Source organism: Schistocerca serialis, chromosome 5 (assembly GCF_023864345.2).
Source record: "Schistocerca serialis cubense isolate TAMUIC-IGC-003099 chromosome 5, iqSchSeri2.2, whole genome shotgun sequence".
Lineage (NCBI taxonomy): Eukaryota > Metazoa > Arthropoda > Insecta > Orthoptera > Acrididae > Schistocerca > Schistocerca serialis.
This window is the reverse complement of record NC_064642.1, coordinates 748486088-748495626: the sequence shown is the minus strand read 5'-3', so window position 1 is coordinate 748495626 and position 9539 is coordinate 748486088. Positions and strand designations below refer to the sequence as shown.

The 9539-nt window shown below is 44.3% G+C and overlaps 1 pseudogene; it reads right to left on the bottom strand.

Moving 5' to 3' along the window:
• Positions 1-2313: 2313 nt before the first annotated feature.
• LOC126482831 (5S ribosomal RNA) lies at positions 2314-2431 on the bottom strand (annotated as a pseudogene).
• Between the last annotated feature and the right edge of the window lie 7108 nt (positions 2432-9539).

The following is a 9539-nucleotide window of genomic DNA, read 5'->3' as shown; positions in this document are numbered from 1 at the left end:
CTGGAATAAGATGCTGTGATATGCAAATGATTAGCTTTTCAGAGCACAAGGTTGGCGCCGGTGGCGACACCTACAAGGTGCTGAAATGAGGAAAGTTTCCAACCGATTTCTCAAACAGCAGTTGACCGGCGTTGCCTGGTAAAACGTTGTTGAGATGCCTCGTGTAAGGAGGAGAAATGCGTACCATCACGTTTCCGACTTTGATAAAGGTCGGATTGTAGCCTATCGCGATTGCTGTTTATCATATCGCGACATTGCTGCTCGCGTTGGTCGAGATCCAATGACTGTTAGCAGAATATAGAATCGGTGGCTTCGCAAGTGTAATACGGAACGCCGTGCTGGATCCCAACGGCCTCGTATCACTGGCATTCGAGATGACACGTATCTTATCCACATAGCTGTAACGGATCGTGCAGCCACGTCTCGATCCCTGAGTCAACAGATGGGGACGTTTGCAAGACAACAACTACCTGCACGAACAGTTCGACGACGTTTGCAGCAGCATGGACTATCAGCTCGGAGACCATGCCTGCGGTTACCCTTGACGCTGCGTAACGGACAGGAGCGCCTGCGATGGTGTACTCAACGACGAACCTGGGTGCACGAATGGCAAAACGTCATTTTTTTCGGATGGATCCAGGTTCTGTTTACAGCATCATGATGGTCGCATCCGTGTTTGGCGACATCGCGGTGAACACACATTGGAAGCGTGTATTCGTCATCGCCATACTGGCGTATCACCTGGCGTGATGGTATGAGGTGCCATTGATTACACGTCTCGGCTACCTCTTGTTCGCATTGACTGCACTTTGAACAGTGGACGTTACATTTCAGATGTGTTACTACCCGTGGCTCTACCCTTCATTCGATCCCTGCGAAACCCTACATTTCGGAGGATAATGCACGACCGCATGTTGCAGGTCCTGCACGGTCCTTTCTGGATACATAAAATGTTCGACTGGTGCCCTGGCCAGCACATTCTCCAGATCTCTCACCAATTGAAATCGTCTGGTCAATGATGGCCGAGCAACTGGCTCGTCACAATACGCCAGTCACTACTCTTGATGAACTGTGGTATCGTGTTAAAATGCATGGGCAGCTGTACCTGTACACGCTATCCAAGCTCTGTTTGACTCAATGGCCAGGCGTATCAATGCCTTTATTACGGACAGAAGTGGTTGTTATGAGTACTGATTTTTCAGTATCTATGCACCCAAATTTCGTGAAAATGTAATCACATGTCAGTTCTAGTATAATACATTTGTCCAATGAATACCCGTTTATCATCTGCATTTCTTGTTGGTGTAGCAATTTTAATGGCCAGTAGTGTAATAATTACATGCTGTGATGATGATGGTTGCATTACTATCACCCTTGGCCACTGCAGGTACAAGGAGGAGCAGTTCAATCGGGCTGTCCTTTAGTTCTCCCACTCAACCCAGTATTTCCTCATTCTACTATACAAGGGCGAGATGGCACTGCCTTTCAGCTTTACTCAAGAGCCACCGTCTCATGCACCCACTGTGCTATTTCACTGTCACCTTGGGGCCATCTGCCTTGTTCAGTGACGCTACCTACAAAAATAAGATATTGAACGTAATTATTTCTTGAAATGTTAGAGACATACACACAAAAATTCTTACTGAAAATCGTATTCCTTAGCTCACTGAAATACAAACAGAAAATCGTATTCTCTAGTTCACTGAAATTACTTATATATGAAAAACACTGAATCTGAATATCATATTGTACTAATTACAAAACTGAATCGATGACTCCTGGCTCTCGGCCTCGACACATACCCCTACCTGCCCCCCCTCATCCACAGAAACACTTAGAAAAGCAAAGAATATGTCTCAGACAACTGAATGCACCGTATTACGAAAAATAAATATATATACATTGCCCAGTTTTCATCATTAGAACCGCAGTGCGTTACATGAACAAAAAAAAGAGAAATTTGTCTAATAGCTACATGTTACAAATAAAAGGTCTTATGTCCTTGCTGCCAATTATTATTGCTGGAGGCAATAGTCTCTCAGTCTCCAGCTGCCGATGTAGATCGATCAACACCTCAGGGATGAAGGCTACCAAACTAACTAAACTGCGTCTGGACAGGCTTTGGAAGGCCCAGCGGTATCGATCGGCCGCCGTGTCATCCGCAGACAACAGGCGTCACTGGATGCAGATATGGAGGGGCATGTGGTCAGCATACCGCTCTCCCGGTCGCATGTAAGTGTACGAGAGCGGAGGCGCTACTTCTCAGTCAAGGAGCTCCTCAGTTTGCCGCACAAGGGCTGGGTGCACACCGCTTGCCAACAGCGCTCGGCAGACCGGATGATCACCCATCCAAGTACTATCCCTGCCTGACAGCGCTTAACTTCGGTGATCTGATGGGAACCGGTATTACCACTGCAGCAAGACCATTGGCGATGAAGGCTACAATGACAAGAAAAAAAAAAGGATTGTAATATCAGTTACAGAACAAAAATTCATCAGACACTAAAATTACAGCAGCGATCCGTTCAAAAGCTCGGTAGTACGGAAGTATGTCTCTGTTGGCTACGTCGTAAACATATTGAATAATTAGAACAGTTAACTTACATTGTACACTGTCCTGGCGTTGGTATTTGCTGCTGCTACCGTGGTTCATGCTGTCGCAATACACATAAGCACACACACTGGCGAACTGACGATGGTAGAATGAGTGCAGCTGCACCACGACGCTAGTTTATGTAATCTCCATCCCCTCAGCCCATCCAGGGGAGCCAATAGGAGTGCAGCTTTTCTCCCCACCTGTTGATGAATGCTAGTCTGAGCATGCAGGACGAGCTGGTGCTGGTGCTGTCGGCCACGGATTTCACACGCTTTTGCATGCAGCATCTGGTGCGCTCTGGAAGCACCAAGTTGTTCCACTGGTCCGTTCTTTGTGCTGGACGCGCTCGTCTGCCCTGCCCGGTCGCCGGTTCATCCTGACGCCAGCTGCGGCCCCTGACGTCTCAAATGGCTCTGAGCACTATGTGACTTAACATCTGAGATTATCAGTCCCCTAGAACTTGGAACTACTTAAGGCTAACTAAGCTAAGAGCAACACACACATCCATGCCCGAGGCAGGATTCGAACCTGGGACCGTAGCGGTCGCGCGTTTCCACACTGAAGCGCCTAGAACCGCTCAGCCACAACGGCCGGCTGCGGCCCCTGACGGACGCGCAGCTTCGCGGGTCCCTGGTTACGACCGTGCCTCGTTAACAAACTACTGTGATGGCGTATTCAACAATATTTGTACGTGACGTACGATCGTTTTCTCCGCAGCTCGTGGTTTCGCGGTAGCGTTCTCGCTTCGCGAGCACGGGGTCCCGGGTTCGATTCCCGGCGGGGTCAGGGATTTTCATCTGCCTCGAGATGACCGGGTGTTGTTGTGTCGTCTTCACCATCATCCACATTACGGTCAGAGGAAGGCAATGGTAAACCACCTCCACTAGAACCTTGCCTAATACGGCGGTGCGGGTCTCCCGCATCGTTCCCCTACGCTCTGTTAAGGAGTACGGGGCTTCATCATCATCATCACGATCGTCTTCAGAGTTTCGACGGGGTGAATTTGCGCTCATTTAGTTTAGTTTCAATTTATAAACAATATTCCCTTGCAATGTATTGTTGAGTGTATTTGCATTCATTTATTTTTACGCGATTTATTTCCGTTCCACGTGTGTTGCATGCGAGTGTACTTGAAAAAAATTGCTTAAAGCAACATTTGCATATGTTTTGAGGTGTCAAACCCTTTGCATAATTTGTGAATGGACGCAAATATTCCAAAGCAGTGTCAATCTATAGTTTTAATTAATATTTCCTATTGTGAAAGTGTATATTCAGTTTGTGAAATCGATCACGGCAAATTGGTCACCTATTTATTTATGACACATCTTGAAGAAAACTTGGACTAATGCGAATTACTTTGAACAGGTATCATTTTGACACTTTACAAGTGATAGAACGTGCGTTTGGAGTAATAACTATTAAATGAAGACTGATGCAAAGTAGTATTGATATTTATATGCACGCTAATGCTGACACTATGCTCAATCATTTATGCTTGCTACACAACGTAGTAATTGACAAGGACGGGGAAGAACCAGCAGCTGCATTCTCTGCCAGCTAGCACTGTCGACAGAATTATGCCCCTCTGTCGGTGAGAACCGTCGTGTCGGCGCAGCGTATTTCGTCTGAGATAAATTTACGACGTTCGTTTAATCAGGCGAAATGCTCGAATGAAAGCGACTTGAGTACTTTCCAGAATACTCGTTACATGGGGTGATATATGGCTGAACCATCTTCTTCTGAGTGTTGTTTTTTTAAATACTGTTTCTAAACTTCAGTGTTACTGACTGTACACCGTACATTACGTATCACATATTGACTAAAGCCAGCCACGGTGGCCGAGCGGTTCTGGGCGCTTCGGTCTGGAACCGCGCGACCGCTATGTCGCAGGTTCGAATACTGCCTCGGGCATGGATGTGCGTGATGTCCTTAGGTTAGTTAGGTTTAAGTAGTTCTAAGTTCTAGGTGACTGATGGCCTTAGATGTTAAGTCCCATAGTGCTGAGAGCCATTTGAATTTTTTATTGACTAAATATGATAGCAGCATGTTTTTTCTTTTTTTCTTTTTTTTTTGCCTCATTACGATTAGCGTTTACAGTTACCTCCCACACTCATGTCCGCTGTTGTTATCTCTTTTGGATATTGCACAGTGACCTGTTCTTACTCGTGTGATTTACAACCTCTACGTTCACAGTTTGTAATTAAGTACGAAAAACACCCAGACACAAACAACAACAGGCTTTCGCTTGCGGCTGTACTCCGTTCATCGTAAGAATAAACCTGATGTAAACAAACACAAACGCGATGAGTGGTCAGCAGCCGCAGCTCCGGAATATTGGTGTTGTTCCGCTCTTGGAAGAAGGTCCAACTTAACGTTTTAAATATTTTATTACTTTGTCACTACAAATGAAACCTTAAGGCATTTTGGTGTATTAACAGCCATCAACGTTTTTCCTAGTCACACTTTAGCCACGTAATTTTTATTTCAAATATAGTGTACAGTCACAGTCTCAGTAAGCGCTAGTTGTGCTCTGACTGCCTCACTGTGCATACGTACCACGAAAATGGATTACACTGCTTCCCGCTTCGTAGTGAAACAAGCGTGCGGAACACCGTTAATGGCTAGAAACTAATTATTCTTAATGTTTGTCACAAAATTACAGAGAAAAATAAGGTTTCACGTTTATTGAGAGACAAGATGTTATAAATGTAAGGGTTCCAGGTGTAGCTGTAATCTTGGCGTAATCGGTAGCGTCGGTGTTTGATTAAGCGGGGAGTTAGAGGGATGTGGTTAGAAACGCGTTGAAATCACCAATTTTTTTGTTCCGTTTCAATACCTACAGCATTTAAATACGAAATTTATCAATATGTGTAATTAACTCATACGTAATCATCATTTTTTCAAGAAAAATGCACGTCTTCTGGTTTCTAATTACATACCACACGCAGAATACTGGTTTTCATTGCAAATACACATTCTTAATTATTTCATTTCATTTCATTTATTGATCACCCATTTTATCATTTACAATGATAGTTGTCATATGTTAACACCAAAACAACTATCGATATATTATACAGATATATTGTTACAGATTTTGAAGTTAAGAAAACATTACACAATTAAATTTTTTTGAGAAAAATAAAAATAAAATACACTTTGTTTGAATATGACCACTGTTTTATAGGACAGATGTGATCTCACACGACCCAGAGTGATAAGCGTCCTATAAACACAAAAAACAATTTTCACGGCGTCGAGAACGCTGTACAAATGCTGCAGTTTTACAGCTGTCACCGTACAGCTATATGAAACCAGTAGAATAGATCTACAGCCATGATAAGGGATTTGTGGCGCGAAATAACAAGACCTTTAAGCTGCCGCAGTTACTGGATCTAATGCACGAAGCTTTATGACATGTCACTGCTGAACGATGGCGAAATGCAGAACATCACGTCATAAAGGAGGAGGAGGAAACCTGGACTTTTTTGTGGCTTGGGGTTCTCTTGTTGATCACCTCGGTATCAGCGTAGCAGTACTGAAATGCACTGCTTTCCTCGGAGTGCTATATGGAAGAAGTTCGGAGATTATCTTCAGTGGTTTCCATGTTTAACTGCATGATGAAATCCCAGCAGTGCGCTTTTACGCTGCCTATAGCTGATGCAGAAAAATTACCCTCTTTAAAGTCACGAATTTTTATCTATCTTGTTTTTAGTTACAATACCATGTTACCTGAGACCGAGAGCACGTTTTCCTTCAGATCACCTACGGAGAGTATCGCCTGAGTTTTACTATTATTTCCTTCCGTTCAAAAATTATTGTTCTATGTTCGTCTCTGTTTTGCGACTTTACTACAATTGTTCACATCACTGCAGGTTAGTTGGACCAGGTGGCTGGCCAGTGCTTTCCAAGTTAAATGCGCCGGTAGAGCTGCTGCCCCGCATTATCATTGAGTCGATGTACGCGTAACGCACAGCATAAAACGCATCCTCATTGTCGCACTTGACTGTACTCGAGAAAGATTGCCTTCTGCTCCCCCTGGAACCAAACCCAGTGCTCCAGCAAACGCGGAAGAATACACACTGTAATGTTTACATGAGGTTTATTCTTATGATGAACGGAGTATACTACGTTCGACGGTGTCCGACCAATCCCGTTTCAGATGGCTCTGAGCACTATGGGACTTATCTGAGGTCATCAGTCCCCTAGAACTTAGAACTACTTAAACCTAACTAAGCTAAGGACATCACACACATCCATGCCCGAGGCAGCATTCGAACCTGCGACCTTAGCAGCAGGGCGGTTCCAGACTGAAACGCCTAGAACCGCTCGGCCACCGCGGCCGGCCAATCCCGTTTCACTGGGATACGTCCGACAGCCGGCTGTGTGCTGCAGCATGTGGCCCACTCGATCGTGTGCAGTGGACATTTGCCAGTCGCCCTACATGGCTTGGAATCACTCGGTCGCGTGAGGCAGTCCAACCAGACGGTTCCAGTGGATGCCCAGCCTTACTCCCATTGTGATCCCTTGACAGCTGATAGTTACCGCGGGATAAAAGCAGCGAATTATTTCACACGAACGTCGTGAGCCTATTGGAACTAGGGCTGTTGAAAAAATATCGATATACGGAAATTTTTACAGGAAATATCGGTATACAACGGCATCATTTCCTCCCCCTATATGTTGTTGTTGTTATTGTTGTTGTTGTTGTCTTCAGTCCTGAGACTGGTTTGATGCAGCTCTCCATGCTACTCTATCCTGTGCAAGGTTCTTCATCTCCCAGTACCTACTGCAACCTACATCCTTCTGAATCTGCTTAGTGTGTTCATCTCTTGGTCTCCCTCTACGATTTTTACCCTCCACGCTGCCCTCCAATACCAAATTGGTGATCCCTTGATGCTTCAACACATGTCCTACCAACCGATCCCTTCTTCTAGTCAAGTTGTGCCACAAACTTCTCTTCTCCCCAATCCTATTCAATACTTTCTCATTAGTTACGTGAGCTATCCATCTAATCTTCAGTATTCTTCTGTAGCACCACATTTCGAAAGCTTCTAATCACTTCTTGTCCAAACTATTTATCGTCCATGTTTCACTTCCATTCATGGCTACACTCCATACAAATACTTTCAGAAACGACTTCCTGACACTTAAATCTATACTAGATGTTAACAAATTTCTCTTCTTCAGAAACGCTTTCCTTGCCATTGCCAGTCTACATTTTATATCCTCTCTACTTCGACCATCATCAGTTATTGTTCTCCCCAAATAGCAAAACTCCTTTACTACTTTAAGTGTCTCATTTCCTAATCTAATTCCCTCAGCATCACCCGACTTAATTCGACTACATTCCATTATCCTCGTTTTGCTTTTGTTGATGTTCATCTTATACCCTCCTCTCAAGACACTGTCCATTCCGTTCAACTGCTCTTCCAAGTCCTTTGCTGTCTTATCAATATCAAAATGGCAATATCAGGTGGCAGTATTTTTATTTTCTATTATATTTTCTCACAATTTTTGGTAAATATTTTAAGTTGTTCTTTTAAATTGTAGAAGGATATAATTTTACTTTTGCTGCGTGAAGGAGTCTTACTACTTTCTAAGCTTCCTTCACGTCCAGTGTTTCTCTTTAACTGTGCGAGACACGTATATGCGTCATAAAAGAAGTGCAGTTGCACAGGGTGTGGCGGCGTGATTGGAATAACAAGATTTCCGATGCGAAGAATCAGCACGGCATTAGCGTTAAAAAACAGTTTCTTAACGCAACTAGTGTGCTATTTCTTCACAACAGCATTGTTCATAAAACGGTTGCTGAAAATGATGAACAAAAATCTAAACTACAAGATTGGTCGTTGCGGTGGACGGACACGTGCGAGGGGAAGTGCTGACGTATTCTGCACTCGGCGTTACCAACAGAAACTGCAACGTTTAGCTGCGCCACGCTGTTTTGACACTACAAATGCTAGGTCGCTGGGGTTGGCAGAAACGAAAAAACAAGGAAGTGTTCCGGACAAATCCTGTATGTGACGAAACCGAACGTCGGACCAATCGGACACCTGTAATTGTGCCACTTACATGCAGTTACTATTGGTAGAAAAGCGGTTATCGATAAGCGTGAACGTGCTTCCTTATCTTTTCAATTCTTACTCTAAAGAGGAATAGGCAGTCTGCTAGCTTGTTGATGTACAGAATATTTAATAATAAATCAGTACTTAGATATACAGTTCCAAACCCGGCAGTATATTTACAAAGTGGGGCCGATATTTTTACGGGCAGATAGGTCGATATTTTCTCAGTCAATATATTGATTCTACGAGAATCGTTCAGTAAGCAATGCCCCACATTTCTTTTCTCAGGATATATTTATAGTTAGGGGCCAGAATTTGGTGACAGTATACATCCACATGTCCATGTCGTATTTTTCTACCTAGTCTGGGGTACGTTCTACGGCCGTACTCCAACGTTGTGGAAGGGCATGTGTTCCCTACTGGTAAAAGCTGTTGTCCTGTAGGCGTAGCCACGTTTTCATTGCCTGAGTGACACTCTTCATCTTCAAAAAGGCCTCTCCGTCTGTCTCAAAACGCTCCAACAATTCAGATGAAACGGCCTTTCTTTGAATCTTGTTGTCCGCAGCTCGTGGTCGTGCGTTCTCGCTCCCCACGCCCGGGTTCCCGGGTTCGATTCCCGGCGGGGTCAGGGATTTTCTCTGCCTCGTGATGACTGGGTGTTGTGTGATGTCCTTAGGTTAGTTAGGTTTAAGTAGTTCCAAGTTCTAGGGGACTGATGACCATAGATGTTAAGTCCCATAGTGCTCAGAGCCATTTGAACCATTTTTGAACCTTGTTGTCCGCTGTGAGCATTCGTGGAACACCTCTTTGAATATCCGACAGTCTCGATCATTGCAGACGCACTTCCAAATGCTGACCAACAACTTGTAGAGCCA